Below are 15,873 nucleotides of genomic sequence, written 5' to 3' on the forward strand. Positions count from 1 at the left end.
TAAAAACTGAATTTAAGAACACACATGTATTTTTAAGTAGATCATTTGTAACATGTATCTGGTACATTCACATGTAAATTATTTTTATTTTCTGTAAAATACATTGTACATTGTACTAGTTAGTGGAAAACATTTTATTCTCAATCTTTTTTCTTCAATGATAATTTTTACAGTTGTTAGCTAGAAAACAATATGCATGTATATTTTGAAGAAAGAAAAAATCAAAAATACAAATTGTACTTGTATATTTCTTGCTAGCTATAGCTAGTATTTCAGCAAACTATATACACTAAATAGTGTATAAATCCATAAAATTTTATTTGTATAAAGTACATATTTGATGTGTATTTTTTTTGTTTCATTGGTTCTGTTTGCTGTGTTAAGCATACCCGTACGAAATTCAGAGACGTATTACGCCTGGATTTTTTGCAAATCCTGGCGTACAAGAGACGTATTCTTAAAAATACGGTTCATTTTCAGGCGTATATTTTTGCCAGAAATACGTCTCTTTTTTTACGTAAATAAATCCTGGCGTATTTTCTACTTAGTCTCTTTGGCACAAGGAAATTAAAACTTAGAAAATTTCAAAAGGCGTATTTTTTAAAATTTGATGGATTTTTTAACTTAGCCAAAAAAACTTAGTCAATCATTCTCTTTTTTTTAAAGTATTGAGTTGCATAAGAAACATTTTTATTATATTATATAACTTAAACAAAAAAAACCCAAAGTATTGCATGATTGTATACATTACAATATTGCATTTAGTTTGTTGTATTAAATATCAATTGAAAGTAATTATTTTTCATAAATTAAACTGATTTTTTTTTAGAACTTTTTTTTTCAGAACATTATCCCATGGACCTAAAATTTTGTCATTTCCATTTTTTTTTTTTAAATTGATATTATTTTTCTTAACACAAATGATTTCTATAACTGTAAAGTAGATAGTATATTCTTTGAACTTCAAGATTAATTGTTTAGTCAGGCTATAAACATACATGTTATTACAATTAAATGTTTTTCTTATAAAATGATTTATTTTTGGTATATTTAGATACTCTGTTACATTACCATCAACTTTCACTTCCCTAGCCTAACCTGCTGGGATTGTGCTAATTACTTACAGATGTGTTGAGCATGTTTAGGAACGACTTATCTGTGATGTTGTAAACCTAAGAACGGCTTATCAATTTATATCCGGTTTGTGTACAACAGTTCTATTTCCCACCCTAGTATCTTTTTAATTCATATAATGTACATTGATGGAATTTTATTTTTATGTTCTAGCTGTAAACAAAACAGCATTTTTCTTCAAAATTACAAATTGTACTGAGTAGAACTTCCAGAAATCATAAAAGAGTTTAGCTAACTAGGGGGTTGTAAATAACAGCATCTGCATCCAAGTATTTGCGCCAATTTTAAACCACCAGGCAGGTCATGCCAAGAACAATGAGATTAGAGAAAACCACAACAAAGCACAGATGGTGTAGAAGAGGTAAATATTTTGAAAACATAGCTTAACATTGAAACTTTTTATCTATGAAAATAAAAGACAGCTGCATTTGCTTTTGATTTGCAGAGCCAGATGTTAATGATTGAAAATTGGGTCAGTAGTATTTTGAATTACATAAATTATTCTTTTTCCAGAAAATGATTTACATCTAAATCCTTATCACAGTTGGAAAATTGATTGAATGATGAAATTTCATAAGAGGAGGAAAAAGATCTTGCAATATTAAGAGTTGACCAGCAGCATAGCTTTCCATAAATACAATAATGCCAGTGAACTGTAGCCATTGGAAGATTGCATCAGGAAGAAGATGACCGTTTGCAATACCAGTTATAAAGCATTCAAACTTCTTTTTGTGAATATTTCAATCTATGAAACTGTGATTGGGAAATGTGATGTGAAACGTGAATGACAGAATTGCTTGTGATTTGCATCTTTTATGCCAATTTAGGAGTAAAAAGAATGGCAGGAGTACTCGGCATGATTCTCAAAACTGTGATTCACTGTGATTATTGGAATGTTTCAACTGTTTACTATAAAACTCAGCCTTGGATGTTAAAATGCTGTGAAACGGTTAATATATTCTAACATGTAACTGTGCTTTGAAAAAGTAAATGTAAGATTATGATTTTTTAAATTTTAATGACAATCCTTTACTAATGAATCTCATTCACATTTTATCACACTGAAAAATATTAAGAAATAAAAGTGATGTATGCTTAGCTTAATTTGTCTAATCTTTTTTAGCATATATGTAGTCAAAAATCTTTGTACTAAAGTTGATTGTACATTTATATTCATGCTATAGTTGTAGCTCCCATTGCTGTAATATAATTAATATTTAATTCAAATCTATTTAAAGCAGGCGTATTTTTTGTACAGGCGTATTTTTTTGTACGGGCGTATTCTTTTATACGGGTGTATTTATTTTGCAGGCGTATTTTTAAGGGTATGCTTGAAATCTAGGCGTAATTCTATTTTTAAAATTTCCAGACGTATTTTGAATTTCCAGGCGTACTCATTTGCATATTTCGGCCAAAAATACGGGAGGATTACGCCTCGTGTACGCCTGTATTTTACATTATACGCCTGGTTTTATATATTCATTTCAATAGAGATTTCCACAAGGATTTTTAGATTAAAATACGCCTGGATTTTTTTAAAAATACGTGACTTAAATTTCGTACGGGTAACGCTTATATACCAAATTACAGCAAAACTTGTTTAGTACGAACACGGGTATATTGTGAATTTACAGATATAGCGAAGTCATCTTAGACTCCCAGCTATATAATTAAATGAGTGTCATATATGGTTGTACCGAATTATGGATATAGCAAAGTAATTTCATAGGTCCCAGTGACTATAATTAAACCATGTTTTGCTGTATATTGTATTATATAGTCAAATTGCATATTATTCATTGGACTAGTGATAATTTCACCTTATTTTTTTTTTAAAAGTCTGAACAAATTTTAAAAGGGGCCTGGACAAAATTTCATTGCTTACAATTTTAAATTTAAAATTTTATTTAAAAAATAACTTCAGTTTTAAGGTCATGATAACAAATAGTCTTGTTTCCTGTTACCAGCCTGAAAAAAAGTTAGGAAGGAAAATTATCTTAAATCTGTGTCCAGAATCAGTTATCATAATTAGCTTAATTGCAAGAAATTAATTATTACTGATAGGGTGAAATAAACTAGAATTTTGTAAGTTTCAAGATGGTATGTTGATCATCCAGCCCCATAAATGATTTTTTCAACAAATTCCATAATACCCCGGTAATGCTTTCATGAATGCTTTATATATTGAGATTATATTTTGTGTATTTTTGCCATTTTAAAGCAAAATGTAAACAATCTAGTCATTATTCATGTTATTATGATACATTTGTTTGTTTTGTAGAATAAATTTGTTGAACAATCAAATGATATTTATTAATATTGTAAGTAATTTTACATTGAATGGCAAAGATTATTTGTCATTAAGAAGCATGAATCAAAAAATTAATTTAAAAGGAGAATCAAAACTGTCTTAATGTGATACATTGTATTTCACTTGCCAAAAGGCATATTACATGTAAAGGTATAGAAATTAGTATTAAAAATACAGGGTGCATAAAGACTAATTTTTGTAATACATAAAGGTAAAACAAATTAAGCTATAAAAGAAAAGTACAGGTAATGAAAGGTGACATTTTATATAATATAAGGTGATGAAAAGACATAAAAGGGGCATGAAAGATGAATTAAAGATGATTAAAGGTGATATTTTTTAATATATTATAAGGTGAAGCAGAGGTATGAACAATGCATTAAAAAACAAAAGGTTAATGAAAGTTGACAAATAAAGAACTTTTTAAAAGAAAAAGACGATAAAAGTCCATACTACATCAGCTCAAAAGATGTAAAAAGATTGTGTTTTTCTTGTTGAAAGATGATAAAAGATTGCATTTCTATTTTTAAAAGATTTATAAAAGTGGGCCATTTGGATATCTTTTTCATGCTCAAAAGTTAAACAAAATATTAACTTTTGTACCTTTCCTAAAAATATAAAAGAAGATTAAAAGCTACAAAAAGGCAAACAAAAGTTAGCCATTTGGTTATCTTTTGTATAAACAAAAGGCGATTTTTCGTGCAGTGATTGTTTGAAATATATATTGATGAAAATATCAGTATACAGTATACATATGTACATACATCGATACCCTCCGTGCGAAGCTATGCACAGCATCATTAATAAGATTTTTGCTTTTGAAGCAGGTTGAAAATTTACTTTTCTACACCTGCATAAAATTATTTCAGAAGATTTTTTTAAAAAGTAAAATAGATCGATGGCTGATATACGTATGTAAATTGCGGCTATAATATGTAACAGTGCTGACTCAACCTCTCGTAATATTATAAGGAACTTGACATTGACATATACTCATCCAAGTTCAAGACTTTGTTTTGTGGAATTGCAGACAATTTAAATATCTAAATCCTTCAATTTCGTACATTATTTCTTTTTTTATTAATATTTTAGAAGCAAGGTAACACAATATTATTTTGCTTAATCAGACGTGATTATGATATTCCCTGTCTATACAGTGATGTGAATCCAGAATGGGGGGGGGGGGATCCATTCTTTGAATTTGCTAAAAAGAGTCCCAAATTTTTGTTGTGCTCATGTAGTAACAAATGAAGAAATTCGATTGTGAAAACAAAATTGGATTTACGGGTTCGGAGATTTTAGATTTATTCTCTTTCCCTTGTCAAAAACTTTCAGGTACTAAGTTCATAATTTTTTCCCAGTCTGATGACTGTCCCACGTTTAAAACGATACTACATCCCTGGATCTTTTTATCTCTGTAAGCGTACGTTATAACAACTCTATTCCTCTTCAATCCCCCTTCTGAAAAAAAAATCTAGATCCGAGTCTGTTTCACTTAAGTATTTACAAGCTAGTAATCTAGTAATCATGTAAAGCAGCATTAAGATTTTTCTTTAGAATAAAGGTAGTATCCTATAGTTAAATTATTTAAAACGAAGATACTGTACAGCTTTAAAACGAAAACAGGCGATTGAAAGGGGGTGAAATTGGAGATAATAGAAATAGACCTCTGTTAATAATTTGATGATATCGAGTAATGTCTGAGTAATTCATCTTGAAAAAAATCAATTTTTTGAAAGAGCACCATCTAAAATAATTACAGTCTTTATGACGTCACAATTGACGTATATGTATTACTTTTAACATCATGTTCAAATACAAAGAGAAAGGTATCTTGTATGTTTTTTGAGTTTTGAATTCAGATAATATAAATCGAAGACATGTCTCTCTACAAATATCGTTTCAAACGAACTACTGACTATTTTTAAAAATATATTGTGTGTAATTTTTATACCACTATTGTTATATAAACTAAATATTACTGAATGTTTAACAAAACTGGTGAATCTTTGCGACATCAAAATTTAAATGTAAAGTCATATTTCACATTGGCCACACGTGTGAACAACGATGACATTAAGCATGTAGATTCGTATCAGCAATATTTATACATATGGTAAGTATGAAAGTTGTTCTTGACTGTGGCCACACTTAATTTTGGGAAAATCTGTCGAAAAATCAGCATTTTTGAACGTTTTTATGAAACCGTCGCATCTTCAAACCATCGCACGTGCCTAACAGCGCGTTATTTAACAAAATGAGTTACGTAAGGAAAAAAAGTATGTTGTCCTCTAATAATTAACGTATAATACCGGCCATGAATAGAAACTCGATTTTTGTGAAAAACACAGGGCCAAATATGATGGTTCGTGGCTTTACCTCTTTTGTAAAATCAATACCCGAGTAGGAGGGTTATCCCATAAAAACACGAACATTTTCCATATTTTTTGTTTCACTAATATTATAAAGTTAAAAATATTGGTACACATCATAATCAACATTTCTTTCATAATTCACAGAAATTTCAATAAAATATCTTTATAAAAATCCTTATATCTGATTAACGAATCATTCAGAATAGCAGTCGTTGCTACACGCATGTGGCTAAAAAAAAAACGTTACCCGTGGCTTTTTTTTTATTTTTTCAGAAAACGTGCATTTTCTATAAAATTGTTTGAAGCATACATTCGACACTCTATATGATTTTCTTTTCGTTATCGAGTTAAGCAAAGCATATAAACACATAAACATATACACGGTGCATTTCTTGATAATTTCGTTCTTTTACAACAGTAGAAAGTCTACTTGTATCCGTGAAAGTTGTTTTATCTTAAAAAAAGGGGGGGGGGTTCAGCAGTAGTAAAAAATGCATTCAAATATTTACAGCCAAATAATTTAAATCCTTTAAATATGTTTCAAAATTTATTCTTTAAGTAGACAATTTTCCACTTATAAGTCTAACTGTTTGCATAGTTAGCAGTGATGTCCATTATGCTATACAGCTTAGAGACCTTTTAGTTGTATAACTGGACCATCAAACTTTGAAACTCTTTCACTATGTATAAATCATCTTCTGATACATCTATCTGTGTCGTTCCCTTGACCCCAGCTCTTTTCCTGTATGAACAGGGGTCATATCCCGCTCCACACAACACAGAGTGATAATTTGGTGCGCCACATTATAGGCCAACGTCGCCTATTTTTACAATATATAACTAATACTTTTTGTGGATATGAACGTTATATTTTTTTCTCATTTATAATCATATTTATGGGCATTTATTTTTTTCACACAAGGACTCTAGATCATACATTTACTAAGGTTTCAATTTCAATCACATTATATTACCGTATAGTCGAATAAAAATCGAAAACATCGATATCAATGCACATTTTAACGTCATCTGCGCCGACCACTGATATTCAACACCCTTTTAAATGTTTTGTTTCTTAATGCATATTTAGTTACCACTTAATGTTTTTAGCCAAAATGACGTAAATATCATTTCCTAGCATTTTGCTAAAATGAATAATTTTGGTTCGGTTATTTATGAAATATTGAAATTCACGTTTTTCTGGGACAACCCTCGTATGATGAGATTTTAAAAAAAATCAATATTGCCTACGGGGGTAAATAAAGGTTATGTAGAAACTAGTAACAATTCGATTGATTGATTATATACTGTTTAACGTCCCTCTCCAGAATATTTCACTAATATGGAGACGTCACCATTGCCGGTGAAGGGCTGCAAATTTAGGCCTATGCTCTGCACTTAAACTAGTCTTAATTCTATATTTTGACGGAGGATTCTGCAAAACTCCATGGAACATAGAAAAAAAGTCTGTATTCAATGAGATGATAGACTTGGGAATAAAAGATGCTTTGTGCCTTCAGACTGAGTTCGTGTTTGGTGGTAAAGTCCCAGAAAAAAATAAAAGATACTGAGCCTACGCTTGTTAAAACAATGAAACACATTCTAAAAATATTGCCTTACTAGTAATTCTAATCCCTACCGGCAAGTGCAATCTAGTCGCATTGAAAATAGAAAATGTCATAACTCCATCAAACATCACTGAAATTAAACTTAATATAAACTTGTTCTATAAATGATCTAGGAATAGTCACAAAATATAAATCATCTCAATATTCGCAAGCCTTCCGGAAGAAAATGCCGCGATACCGTAAAAAAAAATTAAAAAATCGTTAGCGTTACTCCGTCAAAAATCCTTGAAGCGGAAGGAAATGCAAAGTTAATCTCTAACACAAAATCATACGCTCCCATAACAAAATAAGCACAATATTTACAAGCGTGTGAAAATCGAGGAGGAACCGAGGTGAGAGACGGAGAGACAAAGAGACAGAGATGGAAGAAACCTAAAGTCCCCTCCGTTTTCACGGTAGTAGTACAGTGTAAGGGTAGGAAAGAGTTTGTTGTGTTTCTGATATTAAGTCAAGTTTCTTAGTAAATGAAAACAAACTTGAAACAACCAGAAATATGTATTTAAAAAATAGAAATATGTCCATAGGAAATGAATGACCCACCAAGGGTTTGATAAATAATGCAGCATACAAAATAAACGATAAGGAACACATTAAGTTCTAAGACAGTGTGAACTCAGAAACCTTTAAAATTAAGCACTGAGACTGGTTAATTGTCATGAACATCAAGGTAAGGTTATGATAATATCCGTCCGTTAAATTGTCTTTAAAAACAAACAAGAATTTATACATAATGCGTAAACATTGATTTTTTGCCAATTCCAAGAATAAATTTAAATTTGAAAAATTGATATAATATTCAGTATTCAAAGATTGATGATTAACGTGATGACTTTAACTTTTCTATCTTCAACTTTCTTTACTTTTGCAGCAATATATCTTCATCACCTTCCTATGGATTTTATGTATTCCAGTGGATTCGATTTGCAAGAGTATGCTGTACGTAGGAACAATTTCGAAAACAAGGTAGATTATCGACAACCGGGTTGATGAAACAAGAATATCAGCAGCCTCTTTAACGTTATTATTTAGTAAGTTCTTTGGTCGATACAATGACATTGTCACCATATACAATTTATCATTGGGTCAAATGCTTACTAACGTTTTTCATACTAATCCCTAGTCCATTATTTATGCAATGAGTTGAAAACGGATCTTTCCCGTTTTTCCAGACAATGACGAGGAGCACATGGCGGGTGAGACCGGTCGGCAGGGCATACTCACTCATCCATGGCCCTTATTTCAACATCTGATTTCATTAGGTCCGTGTTTGCTCTGCTTTTATTCTGTATGTTTTAATGACTCTTGGCTTTGGATATATTCCACTATACATTTTGGGAAGTTTTACAAGACAGTAAAATGCCCATGTGTTAAGTCATGATCGTCATCTGGAATATTATATATTTCTTATGTTTAATTAATTAAAATTATCCTTTTATTTTAAATTATAAAGAAAAACTTCATTTTAAATATATTGGGCAACCGGCAGCCTTTTATTGATAAAGTACTATAAGAAATCGCTATTGATAAACAAAAAAGTCCGTTGTCAGTACATGTTTAGTTTATTTGGTCAAATGTCAGCTTTCTTAACGTGGAAGTTTATTAATAAAATGCGACAGAAATAATCAATATTATATTTCATCTTAAATAAATTGAAGCATATAAAGTTTGATTTAGAGTCTGCGGGTCGTCTTAAAGCAGCTCACACCTACGTACTATATAATGTGTTATGTTTTTATTTTCAATTCATTTTCTTTTAAGAACTTGCATACCAGTAGGCGAACATATACAATTCAAATTGAATGATAGAATTATGATGGGAATTATGATTTGAACAATCTAGAATCTACATCACCTGAGGAAGATTCTAGTTAAGAAATGAATGTAATATTTTTTTTTCTTTTGATCGATGTATCAAAAAGAAATTTGGACGGAAAACTTGATCCCTGTGCGTAGCGCATTGATGAAAAAGTTTTCCGTTCAAGTTTTTCTAATTTTGAATAAACTTGAATCTATACTACCTGAGGATGATTCCACATGAGTTTCAACGCTCCTAACACAGTGGTTCCTGAGAAGAAGTTTTTTTTAATATTTTCTCGTATATTCTTTAGTAAAAATTTCCTGGCCCAGTGGTTCTTGAAAAAAAAATTTTTTAATGCCATAAATGTTTCACAAAATCATAATTATCTCCCCTTAGAAAAGGGCGTGGTCCTTATTCAAACAAATTTGAATCCCCTTTAGCTAAGAATACTTTGTGGCAAGGTTGGTTGAAACTGGCCTAGTGGTTCTTGAGAAAAAAAAATAAAAAAGAAATAAAAATACTTTATATCTTATCATTGAGGTTACCTAAGTCACAATGACTTACGAAATAACAGTATAGATAGGTTTGACGTTATATTTAATTTTATTGCTCTTTCTATATATATTTATAGTTTTAAAGCAAATGCAAATGAAAATAAAAAATATATATATGCTGAAGTAGGTGAAAATATCCCACGATTAACGTGATGTGAAATTGTATTTTTTTTTTGCAAAAACACTAATATGAATAGAATCTGAGCAATCTTTATTTATGCTTAAAATAACACGACACACTATCTATAATATACAAAGGGTGATCAAAATGTTTGCGTACATACTTTATAATTAAAAAAAAACAATGATCTTTCAAATCATAAGACATTTAGCACACAAATTGTCATGTACATATTTTAAAAATAGCATTCGCAATAAAATGTTTGGTCATTTGCATGTGACGTCACATTGTTAAAATGACGTCCATGTGTAGTTTACTTGTGACAAAGAATGGTTGATAAGTCGTACTCGAGCAACAAACGAATGTAAAGTTAAAATTTTGTGATTCCTGACAAAGGACTGATTTTGTTTCAAAATTACATCTACATAAAAAGAAATATAAGAATCGATACACCCTTTAACCTTGTATGTCAGAACGGTACGGAGCACGTTGCGTGATCGGATATATCACGGGTATGGACAGAAGATGCAGATGCACTTTAGAATTGGAGAGGACTAATATGTAAGATTTTCAACCTAAAACCCTATATCATTTCTTTCTTGGACGTAATTCAATTACATTGCGAACTTTTTGATTACCCCTTGTAGGTTGTACATGTATGTAGTACTGCTTCCAAAGACTACATTGATTCAAATAGTCATTATTCAGTGTAGTCATAAATGAAACAGCATACAAAGTACACTGATTCCTCTACGTGACTAACAAAATACACGAGATGAAAGACACCCTTTAAGCTTTGTTTAATGGTGGCTTATAGGTCCTTAATTGTGGTTTAATGGTTGTCTTTAAGTCACCATTAAGCATCTTTAAGTAACATTTACATCACCATTAAGTTACCATTACGCCATCTCAAGGTCCTTAATGGGTGCTTAAATGTATCTTAATGGTAGATTAATGGTGGCTTACAGGTCCTTAATGGTAACTTTTAGACCACCATTAAGTCACCATTAAGCTATCATTAAGCTAGACTTACAGGTGCTTAATGTCCAAACTCCATTAAGCTACCATTACGCTACCATTAAGCCACCATAACGCTGTCGATATTACTGTTTTTATGGGTGAAAAATTATTATTATAGTGATTTGTCATCACAAATTATAAATGTTGAGTTCACACATATCTTGATTTGGTAAGAATAAGGAAAAGAACGAAATTCAAACTTAAAAAAAAAAAAACAAAAAAAAACCCACCCCACATGGGGCGCGATCTCATGACCCTTCGAGTGGATGGCAGCCACCTTAACCATTGGGCCAATACCGCTCTTGATACTGTAAGGAAAATATTAAACATTTATTTTGCACAAAGTTTTTTTTTGGACTTGTAAAAGTATTTATTTTGTTGAACGTCTCCAAAGTCTTGAATTGATTTATCAATCAAACTATAAACAGTTTTATTTATGGATCTTTTTAAAAGGCTTATATCACATTAATATTTCTAAACTGTTGAGTTCAGCTTTTAAATTGTAATGAATTCTTCGCTCTTTTATTCGAAGATTTATACCAGGTATACGTATAAGTATCAAATCATGATTGAAATTAAATTAATTATAGATAAAAAAACAAAAAAAAAATTATCATCGGGGAAGATAGATTAATTTCTTTTTTTAGATAATAAACATTATGCGGATATTAACAGCGCAAGTGAGTAAAGGCTACGTATGGAGATTCTATGCAAAATAATTAATAAAGACCCATAAATGCTATACATACCGCAAAGAAAATGTTAAGACTTGTAAAAGTATTTATTTTGTTGAACGATATGCGATTGCCACTGCACTTTTGACGTCATATTATGATTTATCAAGTTTAAACTATAAACATTTTTACGCGGTTTTACAGAAACAATGAAAAGCAGAATATTTTTAAATAGCTGCACAAATATCACTGCATGTTTAAATATTTGTACAGTTCTAAGTTGAAACAGGGTAAAAATGCACAGTCCAGTGCAAGTTAAGTAAAATTTTTATCGATTGAAGAAGAGCATAGGATTTGTGCAGCAATTTTATTAATTTTAAGAATATTTTCCTTAATATTATACTTTATCTATTTTAAATTAAATAGTATAAACGTTGTTTTGTTTATGTGGTTTATTAATTAAATTAATCATAGATAAAAAAAAAATTTATTACTGTGGGTACTAAGATCTATAAGAAAATCAATTTTTTTCTCTTTATATAAAATATACAATTTATGCATTTTAATTAGCTAATTTGCATAGAAAAGCCCATATTTAGCCTTACCTCACTTGCGGGTTTTCGTGTCTAAGATTTAGGCCTAGTGACAATCCTCGTTTACGAGTTACTTGGTTATGTTTACAAAAACCTTTTTTCGAATATCATATTCAGTTTAAATTCTTTTTGTGTCATAATGGGTATCAAAATAATTGTCATTTTACAATGAATAATAATTTTTTAATTTGTTATATACTTGCGTTAAATTTAAAGTTTGTAAAGATAATTGATCATCAAAATCTGTTAGTGTACGTTGTGTACAGTGTATGTATAGTTTCCTGTTACTTGACCTGGTACGGTGGACACCTAATTAAGGTCTATTGTTTAACCAGTCGGTACTGTACACCGTTTCCCAATGTTTATAAATTTGGTCGGATGTCATGTTTAATCTGATCGTCTGTTCTTCTGAAAATCGATTTTGAAATAACAATGATTGAAGACCGAATAGATTTTGACAGATACTTATCGCTGCCTTATGTAAGAAAAAATAACGAATTAAATGAAATTATTCATTCTACAAAAGTCAAATTTTGAAAACCTAAACTTTTTTTCATACTTGTGGCCCCCCCCCCCCCCCCCCCCCTCCAAAAAAAAAAACACAGATGTTGTTCCTCATGAGAACATGACTTTATAATCCTGGGAATAATGTAGCGGAATATGTTGTTTTTAACGCATGAAATAAAAATACCATCTGTTTTTTAAGTAATATATATTTTGTGATTATGGATAAACATAATCTTAAGGAGAAATTGATTTTCGGTAGTGAGAAATTAAGATATTTCACAGGGATTTGGCCCCGGCGTGTAATAAATATATTATTATTTTTTTTTTTAAATCATATTCACAAATGATAAAAAAAAAACGTATGAAATAATTAATATTATAATTTAAAAAAAATCATATGCAGTAATAAGAGAACACTTCTTTTGTATTGATGCTGTAAATGATTAAAAGAATTGATTAGAAACCGGGAGCAAGCCCCTGTTAGCTAACTTTATTCTCATTGCCCGAGATTTTGCCTGTTGACAGAAATGTTATTAAAATGAAGATTGAGACAAAATTATAAATCACCAAAAATATTAGATTTTGCGTAATTGGCATTGAAATAACTTAAAAAGTTAGATCAAAGATTCGATATAAAATGCATAAAACGTAAAAGTTTAATGAGGTTTGACCATTAAGTCACCATTAAGCTCGACTTAAAGGTTGCTTAATGGTAGCTCAATGAAGTTTGGACATTAAGCACCTGTAAGTTACAGCTTAATGGTGGATTAATGGAGTAACTTCTTTAAGCACCATTAAGTCACCATTAAGCTACCATTAAGCGATTGCTTAAAGGTGGTCTTTCGTCTTGTGTTAATTCAGTATTATGCATATGCATTTCAATCTTCTTTATTGTTCACGTATGTTTTTTTTTCTAACTTATACAAATACACTGTATCCTTGTTGATTCTATAATTTAATATTAGTTAAGATTTTTATCTTGTTTTCATTCGATTGCGTAATTCATTTTATGGCTCAAGAGTCATTTGTTGGAACTGACACATTTTTTATATTAAAATTTCCGAATCCGTAAGATAGACCATTGAATCAATAATGCATAGCGCTTATAAGTAAGTTTGTGGGCTTTATTTGGAAAACTGCCAGAAAAAATGGAGGCTGTCAACAGGAAATTAAACAATGAATCAATGGTAACTTCGAAATATCAGCATTTGAAACAATTTGGAGATTAATGAAGCAGCAATTTTGCCTCCTGTGTTTGGATGAAAACTTCAAATATATATGTAAGCCCAAAAATATAGTTCTCTGTAATAGTTATTGATCAGATTTTTCAAATAGCAAAGACCAAAACATTAGTAAATCTTTGAATATAAGTATCATAAAGGGGACACGAACAGCCGATAGAAGTGACGTACAATTGTTTAAATTTCTTGGTTTAGCCATATAGTGATTAACATTGTAGAAAGTTACAATTTTACTTCGGAGCAGATTTATTTTTCATTGAATATCTCATCATGAAACGTTTGTTTTTGTCTATTTTTTGAAATTGAAACATTTATTTTCCAAATTTTAAAAAAAAAGCACTCTTCAAAAAATTAGATTGAGATTAGAAAAGAAAATTCAGCAATCATTACGATTTTCTGTGAGTTTTTGCTATTTCTAGACATTTCCTTAGTTCACAAAGCCGCTATAATTTTGCCGGATGGAAATAAAAAATCAGGATGGGTTTTTGCAAGAGTAGAAAATTATATTCAACAGCCATTTGAAGAGAAAAGAATATTTTTAAATTACAGAGACACATCTGATGAAGTAAAGATATTTTTATGAATAAAATATTATTTGTATTATATAAATATGTACATAAAATATTATTTATGTTATTATAAATTAAATATTAATTGTTAAATTTTTGTTCATCACGTGTATATAAAATTGTTTTTTTTTTCTTTGTATGTGTTGGGGAGGACATTCTAAGTTGGAATAACTTGTGTCTGATCCCATTGATTATGTTTCAATAAAATATGTTTAAATCAAATTAAATCAATAAAATATTTAACATCTTTGTTGACTGTTTTAAAGGGAAAAACATGAGTGCAGTATTTACAATATAGTTTATATTTAGTACTGCTTCCAAGAACCACAATATCTTTATCAGTCGTTATTTAGTACAGGAAAAAAGAGAAACAATAAACAGAAGAAAAAAGAACACTGCTACCTTAATGTAATTGACTTAAAAAAAATACTTCGAAAAGCGGACGTGCTATTTTTCTTCTTCACAACATTGTATCTACAGTTCATTCCGCAAAGGCTTCTTTTTTAATAGAATATATTTGAACACAGAATTTTTCACTTATGAAAGCATACTTGTCTAAACTTTTTTCTAAAATAAAATATTTCAATAGATGTGTATGTATATATATAAAATCAAAGTATTGCATAACATCAATAGAATATGCCCCTTTACTCTTGTGTAAGAAATTCATAAGAGAAAATCATAGAAACTTAAGGTTGGTGATTTGCTGACTATACTAAAATCTGGTCTTTTGCATACATCATACTGTTTTTAGAATACTGTATTTAACTGTAAAAAACATCCACATACCTCATAAAGGAATTTTACAAAGACAGCAATCCAATCTATTTCAAAAAGCCTTTAGGAAATACTGGTATCAGTTATGATATAACATGCAAGCAGTTTGGGAAACTTAAATTAATATATTATATTATGTACATAGCTATATTCTAACGTACCACAAAAATATAGCGACAGTTTATGTTTTACATTTTTTAGGATCCACTATAAAGGTTGTGTGGTTTGTTTCATTTTTAAGAGAGATGATGGATAACGCCTAAGGTTTTCCTCCAAAACTCCTAGTGACTGATTGATTGTATATTGTTTAACGTACCACTCGAGAATGTTTCACTCATATGGAGACGTCACCGTATGCCGGTGAAGTGCTTCAAATTTTGACCTTTACTCGGTACTCAGGGCCATTGAGCAGTGAGGGATTTTCTTTATCGTGCCAACACCTGCCGCTGACACGTGGCCTTGCTTTTTAAGGTTTCATCCGAAGGACCTGCAACTTTCACTTCAAAGTGCCGAGTGCATGGCGGAGGAACAGTTGCTACCCATGTTTTTATCGACTTAGGTCAGTCGCGGT

The sequence above is a fragment of the Saccostrea cucullata genome, unplaced genomic scaffold, assembly GCF_032062105.1.
Source record: "Saccostrea cucullata isolate Sc308-1 unplaced genomic scaffold, CSIRO_AGI_Scuc_v1 ctg3728, whole genome shotgun sequence".
NCBI lineage: Eukaryota > Metazoa > Mollusca > Bivalvia > Ostreida > Ostreidae > Saccostrea > Saccostrea cuccullata.